Source organism: Chiloscyllium punctatum, chromosome 26 (assembly GCF_047496795.1).
Source record: "Chiloscyllium punctatum isolate Juve2018m chromosome 26, sChiPun1.3, whole genome shotgun sequence".
NCBI classification, from domain to species: Eukaryota; Metazoa; Chordata; class Chondrichthyes; order Orectolobiformes; family Hemiscylliidae; genus Chiloscyllium; species Chiloscyllium punctatum.
In genome coordinates, this window is record NC_092764.1 from 36,367,616 (window position 1) to 36,384,557 (window position 16,942).

Sequence of the window (16,942 nt, forward strand, 5' to 3'; positions counted from 1 at the left end):
GCAAAAAAAGTTATGTGAGCATGCAGATGTTGTAAAATGCCATTGCGGTAGAATTTAATGCATGAGATTTGTTATATCAAAAGAATGGTCCTTTTTAATTTAATACGTTGTGACAGTTAGGTAATATGTATTACTGTTATGGTTCAATTCTCATGCTGGTACAAGCAAACAAACAAACCACCTTATACAGCAAATATTTGTGTGTTTTGCAATGAACAACCTGAGGGACAGAATAAAATAAATCAAAGACTGAATCAGTTCTGATGTGAATTAAGTGAAAGAGCTGTCATATCCACAAGTCAAGAGTGTGGTGCTGGAAAGCACAGCAGGTCAGGTAGCATCCGAGGAACAGGAGAATCGACGTTTCAGGCTGAAGCCCTTCATCAGGAAAGCTATGCATCGGTCAGTTTGGCCAGTGTGCCAAAAATGTCAGTTTTCTGGTGTACTTTGTCATTCTGAACCAATACATCACATTTGTTTAAAAACCGTTCTTTTTTCTTTATCCTGGTTTTATTCCTACTTGTGAAGTATTGCTAAGTTGACAAACTGGAGGGGCACCATATTCTTGCAGGTGCTTTACGAAAATTGATCAAACTACCAGTGATTGAAAAATTATTCTCCCAGCCAACAGTCAGAAACCCCCTGTCTATTACCCAGTTCAGATACGGTTGGTCAAAACATAAACATGACGCTAACAGTTTGCACTTGCTCCTATCTCTTGAGTGTAATTGGACTACAGTGCATCATAGATCAAGATCCTCTGACCTTCAACCGAGACACGTGACCGAACTCACCTTCAACCTGGGACACGTGATTCAGAACCACGTGAGCCTGAGTGCGCCGGACCCGTCATGACGTCATCAGTCATTGCCACGAGTAAATCCGCATCACTCCTTCACTGTTTCAACCACGTCCGCGGTTTACACAACAAATAAACCCCCTGCATGGGGCCAACTCAGTACATAGGCCGTCAAAATGAAACGGGATTCGTCCTGAGTTGTTAACTTACACCATTGCGTTTCTCCTCCTCAAGCTATTAAAAATACACGTCTGGTACATGTTTCGGCAAGTCCTTTTTTGTTCCCCTGAAGAAAAAGGTCAGTGTGATGTTCCGCGCCGGGTGGAAGGTGCTGAGGCTGGAGTCGCCGCCATTTTGAAGTGACCAGGTTTCCCCCCCCCTCCACTCTTTGCGTGTGGAGAGCTCCGATCGGCTGGTAGGTGGCTGGAAATCATTCGAGCTTTTATCCGTGTCTGAAGTCTCCTGCCTTTCTTCCAGTATTGGGATTTAGGCTATTCCCATGTACTTCCCTTCCCCCGTTGTATTTCGCTCTGTCCCCTCCCCGCTGTGGAAGTTATTTTCTCACCTGGAGACTGGGGCCGGTGTGTGCTACCCTGATGCTTGCTGTCCTTGCCGCCTACCTCCACTCTTTCCCTCTGACCTCCTCCCCCCCCCCCCCCCCCCTTTCCCCAGCTGTTGTGGTCTCATTCAGTCTTTCTTTGTGTCTCAGTTCGCGTTAGCCAGCTGTTTCGCCAGAGCAGTGTTCGTTCTTTACTATTAACGTGATAATAGTTTTACATAGACGTGCTCTTCACTGATTCCTCTCTGGGTCATTGAGATTTTTTTCTGATTGTGTCACTAAGGAATGGGAACAGAATTGTTTAGGAACTTGTTGAGAATTAGCCTAGTAATAATTTCTAATAATATTAAGTTATTCATCCGATAATTTAATTAATCTTTTATTTTGTAACTTTTCCACACTTTTTTGTTATCTCTGAAGTTTCACTAAGGGCAGGGTTGTTTCATAAATCAGGTTGCCATATCTGGTGTTGGAGGAAGTTGCTCTGAGGTGATTACGTTATTGTAATTGGAAAATCGAGATTGAAATGAATACGGTGTTAACAATCGCCTTGAATGTTAGTGTATTGTATACTTATAGGTCTTTTGCAGTTTGCTCAACAATGATTTTCATAGTGATGCTTGTGGTAAAGCTGCTGACTGGTTGTGATAGAATTGGCTTTCCAAAAAGTAAACGTACTGGTATTCTGAGACCAGGAAATAGCTGAAAATCAGAACTATTTATCGTTGTGTTTTGAAATAAAACCGTTCTCAGGCAATGTTTAATATGGCCTAGTAACATTTTATGCTAATATTGAGCAGCTTAACATTAAACTATTCTCCTTAGTTTGACAGATTTTGCATTTTCTATTCCAGTTATTTTAGCCTTATGTGTGTGTATATGCAGGTCTAGAATTTGCACAAATGTTAAAAGTAGCAACATGTGCATTTATAAACTGTCAAATGCTGATTATGTACAAGTATACTCAATTAGTTCATTCATTTGGGATTGGGTCATGTTTGTGGAGCTCAACTGATTTCTCTCACTCCAAAAACATGTTTTGATATTTTTTTTAAAAAGTGAAATGTGATTGTGTTACAGGTAGTTTTTAAAGCATTGCATTATCTGATTTAAATATTAGTTGTAAAAGCATGTAGTTTAATGTTTGTATTGAGCGGACATCCGTAGAACGTGATCAGTTTTCAGAAAAAGGCAATTGATAACTTATGATCTGGCTTTATAAAGGGTGATTCTGAAAAATGCATCTAGAATTGTGGAATAACCCAGAAATTGTCATTACTGTATATAGGGACTTAATAAGCATGGTTAAAATTAGTCACCTTGTCTTATATTTGATCAAGAATCATATTCTTACGTTTTGAGAGAACTTTGGACAATGATTCTCTTTATACCTTTAAAGAAGCTGTAAGTCATTTTAAAACATTATTTTCACTGCAATAGGTTTAGTCATATTTTAATTGATTTCCTAAAGAAAAACTTGAACAATGCGCAATGTACCATATGTATGTACAGAAGTGCGTTTTTTAAACTTACGAGCTTTGACAGTAAACATTGGTTGAAGACAGCAACAACTAATGTTTATATAGTGCCTTTAACACGGTAAAATATCCCACGTGCGTTGCAGGTGTATGATCAGACAAAAATTTGACACCAAACCGTAAAAAGAGATGATCTGGCAGATTGCTTAAAAAGTAGATTAAGGAGTATTGGAAGGAAACCAAAATTTAGGGTCTATACATGATGGGGTAGTGGAAATTGGGAATGCTCAAGAGACCAATAGCCAAAAACTGTTCAACGAACTAAAAAATGTTCTGAAGGGTCATTTCAGACTCAAAATGTTAACTGTTTCTCTTACCAATGTTGCCAGATTTGCTCAGTTTCTCCAGTGTTCTGTGTTTACTTTCATAAAAGGCAAAAAATTGCACATTCTGGAAGTGAAAAATTTACTTGGCTGATTTATAGGACTGGTGATTTATAGTTTTGGGATTGTTGAGGGCGTGGAGAGATTTCAACACAAATGCTAATTTTAAATTTGAGGCACTTATTGACCAGGAATGACTTTTTATTCATTCCCTTTTTAATCCCTTTTAGAGTAAATATAAATGGACAATATAGCCATTAGGTGCAGGAGTTAGGCCATTCTGCCCTTCAAGCCTGAACCACCATTCAATATGATCACGGCTGATCATCCTTAATCAATGTCCTGTTTCTGCCTTATCTCCATAACACTTGATTCCACAATCCTTGAGAGCTCTATCCAACTCTTTCTTAAATGAATCCAGAGACTGGGCCTCCACTGCCCTCTGGGGCAGAGCATTCCACACAGCCACCACTCTGGGTGAAGAAGTTTCTCCTCATCTGTCCTAAATGGTCTACCCTTTATTTTTAAGCTGTGTCCTCTGGTTCGGCACTCGCCCATCAGCGGAAACATGTTTCCTGTCTCCAGAGTGTCCAATCCTTTAATAATCTTACATGTCTCAATCAGATCCCCTCAGTCTTCTAAACTCAAGGGTATACAAGCCCAGTGCTCCAGTCTTTCAGTGTAAGGTAATCCAGCCATTCCAGGAATTGACCTCGTGAACCTACGCTGCACTCCCTCAATAGCCAGAATATCTTTCCTCAAATTTGGAGACCAGAACTGCACACAGTACTCCAGGTGTGGTCTCACCAGGGCCCTGTACAGCTGCGGAAGAACCTCTTTGCTTCCATACACAATCCCTCTTGTTGTGAAGGCCAGCATGCTATTAGCCTTCTTCACTACCTGCTGTACCTGCATGCTTACCTTCATTGACTGGTGTGCAAGAACACCCAGATCTCTCTGTACTGCCCCTTTACCTAAATTGATTCCATTTAGGTAGTAATCTGCCTTCCTGCTCTTGCCACCAAAGTGGATAACCATACATTTATTCACATTAAACTGCATCTGCCATGCATCTGACCACTCACCTAACTTGTCCAGGTCACCCTGTAATCTCCAACAACATCACATTTCACCCTGCCACCCAGTTTAGTACCATCAGCAAATTTGCTAATGTTATTGCTCATACCATCTTCTGTATTATTAACATATATTGTAAAAAGATGCGGTCCCACGACTGATCCCTGCGGTACCTCACTGGTCACTGCCTGCCATTCCGAAATGGAGCCATTTATCACTACTTTGTTTCCTATCAGCCAACCAATTTTCAATTCAAGTTAGTACTCTGCCCCCAATACCATGCACCCTAATTTTGCTCACTAGCCTCCTATGTGGGACTTTATCCAAAGCTTTCTGAATGTCTAGGTACACTACATCTACTGGATCTCCCTCGTCCAACTTCAAAAAATTCCAGAAGATTAGTCAAGCATGATTTCCCCTTCATAAATCCATGCTGACTCTGACCTGTCCTGTTACTACTATCCAGATGTGTCATAATTTCATCCTTTATAATAGACTCCAGCATCTTTCCCATCACTGAGGTCAGACTAACTGGTCTATAATTTCCTGTTTTTTCTCTCTCCCACCTTTCCTAAAAAGTGGTACAACATTAGCCATCCTCCAGTCCGCAGGAACTGATCCCGAATCTACCGAACTCTGGAAAATAATCACCAACGCATCCACGATTTCTTGAGCCACCTCCTTCAGTACCCTGGGATATAGACCATCAGGCCCTGGGGACTTATCAACCGTCAGACCTAACAGTCTCTCCAACACCAATTCCTGACAACTATAAATTCCCTTAAGTTCAGGTCCTTCAGCCACTGTTACCTCAGGGAGATTGCTTGTGTCTTCCCCAGTGAACACAGATCTGAAGTACCAATTCAATTCTTCTGCCATTTCTTTATTCCCCGTAATATATTCCCCTGTTTCTGTCTTCAATGGACACAAGATTTGTCAGGTACTTTAAAGCCAAACTTCAGAAGTTGTTTTTAATATAAATCTTGACTCAGGATTTAAGTTGTTGCAATAGCATTTCTTTATAAATTACTGTAGTTGATAACAAACTTAGAACTATCTTGACGAAAACTCAATCATGTTTCTAGTCATCTTCGAAGCTGGCTTAGTACATCGTGCTTCAAAATAATCTATCATAAAATACTGTTTTGAAAAATGTTTACCTGCTTTAGATTTGAATAAATTAAAGACTAATTGCTTTCAGCATCACTTTGAAGTCTGGTCTGTGGATTGACTGTCTGAAATATTGTCTATTGTATACCTCCACCACTTGGGTGGTTGATTTGAGCTGGGTGAATTTCATTTACATATTGCTTATATTAACTCAGATTCTTTAACTGCCAACATTAAATGATTGATACAAGTATAGAGAGTGGACAACAATATGGGGGAATATACAAATATCACTACTATAATTAGACAATTGCATCCACTTCTAAGAATAAAATTATTTATTGCTAATTCATCATTACCTTACTCAAGGTGGTGGTCAGCTGGAATGGGAGAACTGCTGTTAGGATAGCAACTCCAAGATTTTAACCCACTGACCATGAAGGAATAACATTGAAGTCCCAGGTAAGGGTGGTATGTGGCTTGGAGAGGAACTTGCAGGTAGTGATGTTCCAATTTGATTGCTGCCCATGTCCTCGTAAACGGTGGGGATAACAGGTTTGGAAGGTGCTACAAGAGGGCTCTTGGTAAGTTACTGAAGTGAATCTTATGAATGATTCACATTACTGCCACTGTGCTTTGGGATAAAGCGAGTGAATGTTGAAAGACTTGGATGGGGTGCCGGTCAAGAGAGTTGCTTTGCTGTCGATGGCTACAGGCTGCTTGAGTGTTAGTGGGGAATATTCCATCAGACTCTTCACTTGCATGTTGCAGGTGGTGGGCTGATTTTGGGGAGTCAGATTACTACAGGATTCTTAGCCTGTAACCTGTTGTAGCTACTGAATTTGTATGGCTAGTTCAGTTTCTGCTTAATGGAAACTACCATGATGTTAGTGAGGATTTGCTGAAGTAATGCCATAGTCATAGAGGTGTACAGTACAGAAACAGACCCATCAGTCCAACTCGTCCATGTTGACCAGATGTGTTGTTGAATGTCAAGGTCAGTGGTTAAGTTTTGCTCTTGTCGGAGACGGTTGGTGTCTGGCATTTGTGTACCATGAATGTTGCTTGGAACCTGTTAGCCCAAGCCTGGATATTGTATGGGTTTCACTGCAATTTTAAATATGGATTGCTTCAGTGAAAACCCACAAAAGGTGTTGAATATTGTGGCATATCCCCACTTTTCATTTTTTTTAAGTTATGGAGCGAAGTTCATTAATAAAGATAATTGGGTCTAGGGCACCACCCTAAGAAACCCCTACATGGATATCATGGAGATGAGATGATTGGCCTCCAAAGCCATGAGCTTTTGTTTTATAGTGATTTTTGAAGGAAAACTGAATTATCATGGGCAGATTTTGTGGACACTAACGTTAAGTTTTCCATCTTAACCCCAGATCATGATGGTAACCAGTCCAGATGTTGCCACTTTCAGCTGTAAATCTTTGTTTCTACCTTTATTAAATTTTGTAGAAGCACTTTCATTATCACTTCATTTTCCAAAGTTTTTCAGGTCTAACTTCTTCATGTATTTGATCTAGCTGTCATCCTCCTCCACTAATTTTCTGTACGATTTGCTCATTGTCCATCTCCATAGAAAGCAAACAGAGCTGTTGTTTATGGAACTATAATGTGGATGGAACTTGTTGTTTGTAATTGTGCAGGATATCAAGGGTTTTTAAACAGGATAAATGTGCTGCATGAATAATTTGTCGTAATCATAAAATTTAGATGTCATCAAATTGTGTACATGTGCAAATTTAAAATTTGTGTTAAAATTGGAAACGGAAGCAAAAAACAGGCTTTGTAACTGTTTTAGTCTGAAAGATCTTTGCTTTCCTTAGGGGGCAAATACTTGAGGAATTTCTAAGCCGTGCATTTCTATACGAGATACTGGTTTGCTCAAGTGCAAGCAAGGCTGTTTATTAATTACAAATATCTCTGTTAAAGTGAAAATACGTTTTTAGTCTTCCAAAGTCATTTCAATTATCGTTTTGTAGCTCTTATCGCATCCATTGTTGAGTCCCGATCAATGTAAGATGCCTGCGCAGAAGATGAGGTACCTCCAGCCTGCTTTGATTTGGGAGCATTGCAAAAGGCCTGAAACACAAATGTTGGTTTGGGAAGATGGTGATATGTTGAATTGGTAGGCAATTTGAAGCGGAGGTCATCTTTATGGGCAGAACATAGTGATCACTCAGCAGAACACCTGTGCTTCATCTCCCCAGTACAGAAGAGTCTACAGTATTCAGTGTTCACAATGCAGACTAGACTGAATGAAGTGCAGGTAAATTGTTGCTTCACCTCAAAGATGTCTGGGACTGTGGATGCTGAGATGGGAGGCAAGAGGGTGTGGGGTGGTGTTAGGAATGGAAGAAAAGTATCCAAGAGGGAGCGGTCCCTGTGGAATGCTGACATACAAATGGAGGGGAATGTTTGATGGCATCTGCTGGAGGTGGCAATAAAATAATGGCTTTATGATTCGTTGGATGTGAGGCTGGTAGATGGAAAGTAAAGTCCAGGGGGAATGCCATCACTATTGTGGGAGGGGGGAAGAAGGATGAGGGTAAGACTGCAGGATATTGGTCAAACATGGCTGCGGGCTATCATCCATGGTAGCAGGGAGTCTTCAGTTGAGAAGAAAGACATTGTCTGAGGACATTCTGTTCAGGGTGCCACCGAGAAACTGGGAAAATGTGACACTGTTTGCCTCTGGCTGCTGCGGTGTTATAGCAAAGCTCAATTCGAGCTGGAGGGACAACACCTCATCTTCCACTTGGGTACATTTTATAGCTCCTTAGGACTCAGCATGGAGTTTACCAATTTCAGAACCTGACCACCCTCCCATGTTTGTTACTCCAGATTCAGTCCTGAAATGGGTTGCATTCAGCACAGCTAACCTGTTTTTAATGACCGGCAGTCCCCATTATCGCCTGTCTAACTTCTCCTCTTCCCAGGCTTACTATCAACAATACCTCTATCTCATGTGTGCTGAGTCACTGGACTTGAAACGTTAAAGTTGTTTCCTGTCCACAGATGCTGTCAGACTAAGATTCTTCAACAGTTTCTGTTTTTGTCTGTTTACCATTGTTGTTTTGAGACTGGTTGCATTTAATTATCCAGCTGTTGGAAGGCAATTCAGCAGTGTTTGTGCTGTTAGTGGGCGGCACGGTGGCACAGTGGTTAGCACTGCTGCCTCTCAGCGCCAGAGACCCGGGTTCAATTCTCGCCTCAGGCTGACTGTGTGGAGTTTGCACGTTCTCCCTGTGTCTGCGTGGGTTTCCTATGGGTGCTCCGGTTTCCTCCCACAGTCCAAAAATGTGCAGGTTAGATGAATTGGCCATGCTAAATTGCCCATAGTGTTAGGTGCAGGGGTAAATGTAGGGGAATGGGTCTGGGTGGGTGCGCTTCAGCGGGTCGGTGTGGACTTGTTGGGCTGAAGGGCCTGTTTCCAAACTGTAATCTAATCTACAATCTAATCTGAACATTGAGGGGAGTTGGGGGATTCTTGGGAAACTGTCATTGTCTGGCATGAATTATATGTGCTCTCTGTGAATACAAGCTTGAGTGTAAGTTCTGACAAGGTTTTGTTGCATTAGGGTGTGATCTGCTTACTACTGAACTATGGATAACACTGAAAACTGCATCAACAAATATCTCAATTTCTGACCTTGTGATTTAATGAAGGCCATTAATACAACTCAAGCTTTGTGGGCATAGGGCACTAATTTGAGGACCTCCTTCCTCAAAGGCCTGGACTGGATCTGAAGCCATGTAAACATCATGTCTGTGCTGGCTCTTTGCCACTCACCTCACCTTTATCCTTGTAACTGCAGTTTTTTAATCTAGGTGTATGCAATTCTGTTTTCAAAGCTTTGAATCTACCTTAGCTACACCAGCACTGCAGTTTAGATCCTAATCATTGATTACATCAACCTTTTCCTGCTGTCACCATTACTTTTAAGTCTGACACCTTTAAATCCATGCTATCTAGTTCTCAGACTTTGTTCAGGCCTTTTAGATTTCGAACATAAAGGATAAGCAAAACCTTGTTTCTACTTATAATTGAAAATCCCAATCCTTGGAACCATTCTTGTAAAAAAGAAGTTTCTGCACTCAGTCTAGTATCTTCAGATTGTACTGAACGTTTGGTGTATAGGTTAGATACTGCATTTGACCTTAGATTTAAGCATGCGCTGGTTAAGGCCAACTGTTTTATGAAGGATCATCACCCAGCTACTTTTAGGCATTTCTTTTGGACATGCCTTTAGACACATAATTTCTGCAATCCATCTGCTACCCCTTTCAGATTTGAATTCTTGATTTTTCTATTGCCTTCCCTCATTGTCCCCACTAAATGTGTCTCTGCCCATTCTTTTGTTAAACTTAATCTGTATATCTGCTGAATACACTAGTTGTGTCCTCTTGAGGTTTATAACTACCCTTCTCCCTCTGTTTACAATACTTTAAGTTTACTGTCATTTGCAACCTTTTTAAATCAAACACCCAAGCTTAATTCATTAATATAGATGAAGGGCAGAGGTAGCATCTTTCCTTTAGTCCAAAAAGCAGCTGTTATCCCTTGCTCTTTTTCTTTTATCTTGCTATTCAAGCCTGTTTTGTGGCCCTTCATCAAATAACTCTTGGGTTTCCTATATTCAACACATCAACTGCAATTCTTTTGTGAATCATCTATTACCTCATTAAATAATACCTTAAGCAAGTTTTTACAAAAAAAAAATTTGCCCTTAAATCCATGCTACTGGCATTGATAACTCATCAACTTCAGATAGAGATGATACCCTTGTACCTTTAGTCAGTTTCAGGATAAAATAGCAAGGAAAGAAAAATCTCTTTTGAGCCTAGGCCAGCAACCTGTCTAAGTAAAGGGCAACACCTGAGTCCATTGAGATCTTGCTATAGTTCACTCGGCCAAGACATGAGCTGTAGGCTCGAGGGTGGTGTCAGTTGCAAAACTGTGTTCCACCTCAAAGCTCCCTTGTGTGGACAGGAGTGAGATAAAGTCCATTTTAGCTGCAACATGAAAAGACCAATAGCAGTGGGAAAGGGGCAAAAACAGCTAGTGTAAGATGGCACTTTTCTAGTGTCTAGTTCTAGTCCATGCAGGTAGCTCAGGATATTAATAACTTTAATGACCTAAAGACAATGTCACCCGGTCAACACAGTGAACAAGTTCTTTTGAAGAACTTTTGAAGCAGAAGTCTGTTGCTTGCTTCTTGGGAGGAGAGAGACATAGAGAAAGTGGCCTGAACAAATGCTTATCTTCCCACCCACCTGGTCTGCAGTGGTTAATGCAGTTATGGGTGGCACAGTGGTTAGCACTGCTGCCTCACAGCGCCAGAGACCCAGGTTCAATTCCCACCTCAGGCAACTCTGTGTGTGTGTGTGGAATTTGCATATTATCCCCGTGTCTGCGAGGGTTTCCTCCGGGTGCTCTGGTTTCCTCCCACAGTCCAAAAATGTGCAGGTTAGGTGAATTGGCCATGTTAAATTGCCTGTAGTGTTAGTTGTAAATGTAGGGGAATGGGTCTGGATGTGCATCGGCGGGTTCGGTGTGGACTTGTTGGGCCGAAGGGCCTGTTTCCACGCTGTATGTAATCTAATCTAATCTAATCAAACTGACAAAAAAGCAACTCTGCTTCAGAAGGTGAGAAAAGAGACATTCTGAAGCTTGCTTATTGTAATGTGAAAAAAGTAGTTGACTTTGGCAGTCCAACTCCCCTAGCAGTGCCCTGACCTTGTGGCCCATGAGTTAGTCAGACCCAGCATTGATCTGTTAGCCTTGAGTGATGTTTACTTCTTGGACAAAGGCAGTCTGATAACTCAATACTGGCTACAATGTTTACTTATCAATTAGACCTGCAGGTGAAGTGTGTCTTGAACTATTGCCACCAAACTTTCAAGCTACTGATTGGCCATCCTGAATGCATGATTAAGGCTAACCCTGCTGATGTGGGTACATTTTAAATCGATCTCAATTCATTCAAAATTACTATCCCAAAAGCGCAATTGTCATCTTTGGTGATTTTCAACACCAGAATAGTCTATAGCAGTCTGGCATTGAAGGGAGCACTCAGAAAACTTGGAAACGGAATCAAAAACAAAGGTCTATGCTTGGAGCTCTGTTTGCAGAATAGCTGGCCGTAATCAACACATTACAACAATCTTCCTTATTGCTGTTAAATGGATGACTTGTACTCTGACATTATGCTCTCTTTTGATAGACTTTCGCACAAAGGGCAGCAACCTCTTTGCAGGTACCCGTTATGCCTCTTAAGAACGTGTTATGCTTCAGTGATGTGCCCAGTTGTTCTCTCAATGCCAATGTGTATAAACTCAATCTACTTTTCTCAGAAAATTGCCCCACATAGTGAACCTTCTCTGGACTGCCTTCAATGCCACTCTCCCCTCCCTTGGATAAGGAGACCAATAGTATTGTAGCTGTGGTGTGTCTGGTGCCATGTATAGTTTTAGCAAGACTAGCAGGACCTCCTCCTGGTGGTTGACGTCCAGCAAATACTATATCATTGAGGCCACATTCTACAAATCCAATTGCATTTGGCTGTTTACATTGTCTAGATGGACTGCCAGTTTTTCTTGTCTGTGTGTAGATCTGACCAGTAGTAAATGGAGCAGAAGTGGCCTATGCAAACATTTTGAGGGACTGTGATTTAAAGTCCTTTGACTACACTAGTGGAAAGCCATAGATAATGATGCCTGAAGAGGCTAAATCAAGAGTACTGTAGAGACTATTGACTGAGTGAAGGTTTAGCATGGTAGAGAAGAGGAGGATTAAAAACCCACTTGTACTCATTGTGGGAAAATTTATTGGTCACCAGACCTGACCAGCCACCAGTGGACTTGCAACCACTAAGTATGGGAGAAAGTAAGGACTGCAGATGCTGGAGATCAGTTGAAAGGTATGGCTCTGGAAAAGCACAGCAGGTCAGGCAGCATCTTTGGGCATAAGACTTTCATCAGGAATGTTGGAAGGGGGCTGAGAGATAAATAGGAGGAGGGTATGGGGGTGATGGTGATAGATGGGAAAGATGATGGGCAATTCGAAGGTGGTGCCCAGTTGGAGGGTTGGATCTGGGATGGGGTATGGGGTGTGGAGGGGAGATGAGGAAACGAGTGAAATTTGTTGATGCCATGTGGTTGGAGGGTTCCTAGGCAGAAGATGAGGCGTTCTTCTTCCAGGCATTGGCTAGCGAGGATTTGGTGGTGGAGGCAGCCCAGGACTTGCATTTCTTTGGCAGAGTGGGAGGGGGAGTTAAGTACATATCCAAACACCACCTCTACAGTCTCCGTTGTTCTTGACGTGGTCTCCTCTACATTGGGGAGACAGGACCCCAACTTGCAGAACATTTCAGCAAACATCGTTGGAACACATTCACCAACAACCCGCTGCCCTGTGGCTGACCACTTCAACTCCCCCTCCCATTCCACCAAGAACGTGCAAGTCCTGGGCTTCCTCCACCGCCAAATCCTAGCTATCTGATGCCTGGTGAGGTTCTTTTTCTTGAGATTCTTATACACTTGATGTGACTGTAATATGCCAACTTCTGTGAATAGTCAAAATTTATCAAGCAAGCACAAGCTTTGGAGGAACCTTTAACACTGTTCACAGTGCTTGCAAAGCCATGTCAAGAGATCGCTGAACAAAAGGACCAGTTCCTCCTTTATACAAAATTTTACATCAGTCAGGAATGCCCATAAGACCCCTCCGCCAGCCACTCGCCTAAATCATATGCCGCTTAAGATAACGCAGTGACTTGACCATTTGTAGGAACAGTGTAATTTAGAGCATTCGTTAATGGCAAGATCTGGTGTAAATTTGTTTTTTAACTGGAGGGTGTACTCAGAATTCTAAGTGCAATGTTCTTAGTGATTCTGAATAGCAGATGATAATGTAAACTTGCTCTGAATAGTAGGAGATGACAATATAAATTTTTTTTTTACCCACAAGACAGAGAAACCCTCCCCCAGGTCATCCAATTTCTTGCATGTCAGCAGAACAAATTCACCCTTCAAAATCCTGTTTTATGTGGGCACCCTCCAACCACACGATATCAACGTCGTTTTTAATCAGTTTTCTCATATTCCACCCCACCTCATCCCAGATCCAACGCTCCAACTCGGCACTCTCCTACTGTCGTCCCGTTTCCCCCTTCAGTCGAACCAAAACGCTCAGACAGTGTAGTTTTACCTCCTTCATCGTTATTCTGGGCCCTGGAGGGAGAGAGAACGATTACCCATGTGCACGGGGACGTGAGTTCTCAGTCTTCTCTCTTGAACGGCGGTCTCTTAATGAATTATGTAGTCATTTTACAGGGAGGAACATCCAAATAAGGCAACATACGTATTGATTGGATGACCATTACAATCAGCAAGTATCAATAGTAAAGATTAAGCCATCTGCTGCTGCACAATGAATAACTAGCTTCACATAATAAATACTTTTCACCTTACTAAACTGACCTCTCAAACTGAATGCTACCTCATCTTGTTTAAATAGCTCTACACAATGAATGTTTTTCCACCTTGTTAACCCATTACCCTTGCCTCCAGCACCCCATTGTTAATGGCAAGTTCTTATCTGATCTAAATCATGCTCAGCTGAACTTCTTGTTTCACAAAATTCAAAACTTAGATTTCCCTCCCTGCTCATACCCATACACATTCTCACCATCTGCCCATCTTCCTTCCCACCTATCTGCGCTGACCTATCTCCATCACCCCCCACCTGTATCTACATATCGTCTCCTTTCTCTCGCCCCCACACCTATTTATCTCTCGGCCCCCTCTTTTTTTCTTCCCCCTCCTTTACCCCAGGCAATCATGAAAATGAGGTGTCAACCAAGGGAAGCGTCTGATATGGAATGGTGGACAATAAACCAGCTCACAGGAGGCTCCACAAATCTCCCCATTCTTAATGATGAGCAAACCCAACACGTTGGTGCAAAACATTAGACTGAATAATTTGCAACAGTTTCCAGCCAGAACTGCCAAGTGGATGATTCAACATGGCCTATTCCAGAGAGTCCCAGCATCACTGCCAGTCTTCAGCCAATTTGATTCACTCCATGTGACATTAAGAAATGGTTGGAGGCACTGCGTACTGCAAAACTCTGGGCCCTGATAGTATTTCAGCATTAGAACAGAAGACTGGTGCTCCAAAGCATACCACACCCTAGTCAAGCTATTTCAATAGTCAAAAAACTGGTATATACCTGGATCAGTACTTGGGGCTACGATGTTGTGGCCATAACGGAGATGTGGGTTTCACAGGGGCAGGAATGGTTGCTTGATGTTCCAAGGTTTAGAATATTTAAAAAGAACAGGGAGGGTGTGGCATTGCTAATCAGAGTGCATCATAGCTACAGAAACGGAAGACGCTTTGGTGACAGTGACAACTGCCTCACATTTACCATCCCCTCAGAGGGAAAAGAGCAGTTACCAAGGGAAGATATTTAATTGGGGAAAAGGAAATTATGACACTATCAGACAGGAGTTGGGAAGTACAGACTGAGAGCAATTCTACAGCAAAGGCACAGCAGACATGTGGAGACTATTTAAGGAGCAGTTGTTGCGAATTTGTTCCTTTTGAGGCAGGTTAGAAGGGGTAAGATTAAGGAACCTTGGATGACGAGAACAGAGGAGCTTCTTGTTGAAAAGGAAGAAGGCAGCTAACGTAAGGTGGAGGAAGCAAGGATCTCGCACAGCTTTCGAGGATTACACGCTTGCTAGAAAGGAGCTCAAATGGATTGAGGAGATCCAGGAGGGGGCACGAGAAAGGCTTGGTAAGAAGGATTAGGGAGAACCCAAAGGCATTTTACGTGAGGAATAGGAGAATGATCAGGGAGAAGGTAGGGCCACTCGGGGATAGTGTAGGGAACCCTGTGTGTGGAGTCTGAGCAGATAGGGGAAGCCCTAAATGGTTTTTTTGCTTTGGTTTTCACCTAAGGAAAGGGACCTTGTGAATGAGAACTTTGAAGAGCCTGGGTACAGGCTTGACCAGATCAAATTTGATGAAGTGGAAGTGCTGGAAATTTTGGAAAACATTAAGATTGGTAAGTACCCAGGGCCAGACCAGATTTATCCTAGGCTGGTCTGGGAAGCAAGAAAGGAGGTTGCTAAGCCGATCTTTGCTTCCTCATTCTCCATGGGAGTCTTGCTGGAGGGTTAGAAGGAGGCACATGTTGCTCCCTTTTTTCAAAAAGGGTAATCAGGAAATCCCTGGCAATTACAGACCAGTCAGTCTTACGTCTGTGGTCAGCAAATCTTTGGAAAGAATTGAGGGATAGGATTTCTGACTATTTGGCAAAGCGTAGCATGATTAAAGGCAGTCAGCATGGCTTTGTGAGGGGCAGGTCATGCCTCACAAATCTGATAGAGTTCTTTGAGGAGGTGTCAAGACAAGTTGGCGCTCGAGCAGTAGATGTGGTGTGTATGGACTTCATCAACAGATGCCTAAGGGAAAGACAACGGAACGAGGACATGCCGCAACCCAAAGGACTAGCCACACTACCATACATCAAGAACATTTCCAAACTGACAGCCAAACTACTGCGACCATTAGGACTCATAACAGTACACAAACCAACAGCCACTCTCAGACAACTCACCAGGACGAAGGACCCGATACCCAGCATGAGCAAAACCAACGTAGTGTACAAAATCCCATGCAAGGACTGCACAAAACACTACATTGGACAAACAAGAAGACAGCTAACGATCCGCATCCATGAACACCAACTAGCCACGAAACGACACGACCAGCTATCCTTAGTAGCCACACGCAGATGACAAGCAACATGAGTTCGACTGGGACAACACTACTATTATAGGACAAGCCAAACAGAAAACAGCCAGGGAATTCCTAGAGGCATGGCACTCATCCACAGATTCAATCAATACGCACACCAACCTGGACCCAATATACCGACCACTGCAACGGACAACTGGAACTGACTACCGGAAGCGGCAGAGACAAACCACTATAAATGCAGGAGGAAACATCATAGAAGCGCTTCACAGGAGGCTCCCAAGCACTGAGGATGTCACCTAGACAGGGAACAAAACGTCTGCAGCACAAATTCCCAGTTCGGCGAACAGAACCACAACATTCACCTGTATCATTTGGATGTAGTGTTTCACAGGAGCAACATTTTAAAGTAAAAACAGAAATTGCACATTTAGAACTGAAGGGCCACTGGACCCAAAACATTAACTCTGCTTTCTGTCCACAGATGTCACCAGACCTGTTAAGTTTCTCCAGCATTTTGTTTCGGATTTCCAGTATCTGCAGCTCTGTCTTTTAACTAATGCTATATTTGTATTGTTTTGCATAAATTACTTAAGCTACTGGGATCAAACAAATGAAAAGGTGCTATTTCTTGATTTGTCCTCAATTTATAAATTCTCCATCGTTGAAGCTCCTGTGTTATGTTGAGCCACCTTGGCATTGCAACAATATTTGTCTTTAAGCTGAACAAAGTGTGTGGCATATGGGTAT

The 16,942-nt window shown here is 42.3% G+C and overlaps 1 protein-coding gene across 1 annotated transcript in view; it reads left to right on the forward strand.

The window, feature by feature from the left end:
* Positions 1-1,072: 1,072 nt before the first annotated feature.
* The window catches only part of ap1g1 (adaptor related protein complex 1 subunit gamma 1), a 110,698-nt gene continuing 94,828 nt past the window's right edge, over positions 1,073-16,942 (forward strand). The window contains exon 1 of the mRNA XM_072596138.1: positions 1,073-1,214. The gene's annotated coding sequence lies outside the window, so the exon portion shown is untranslated. The remainder of the gene's footprint in view (positions 1,215-16,942) is intronic.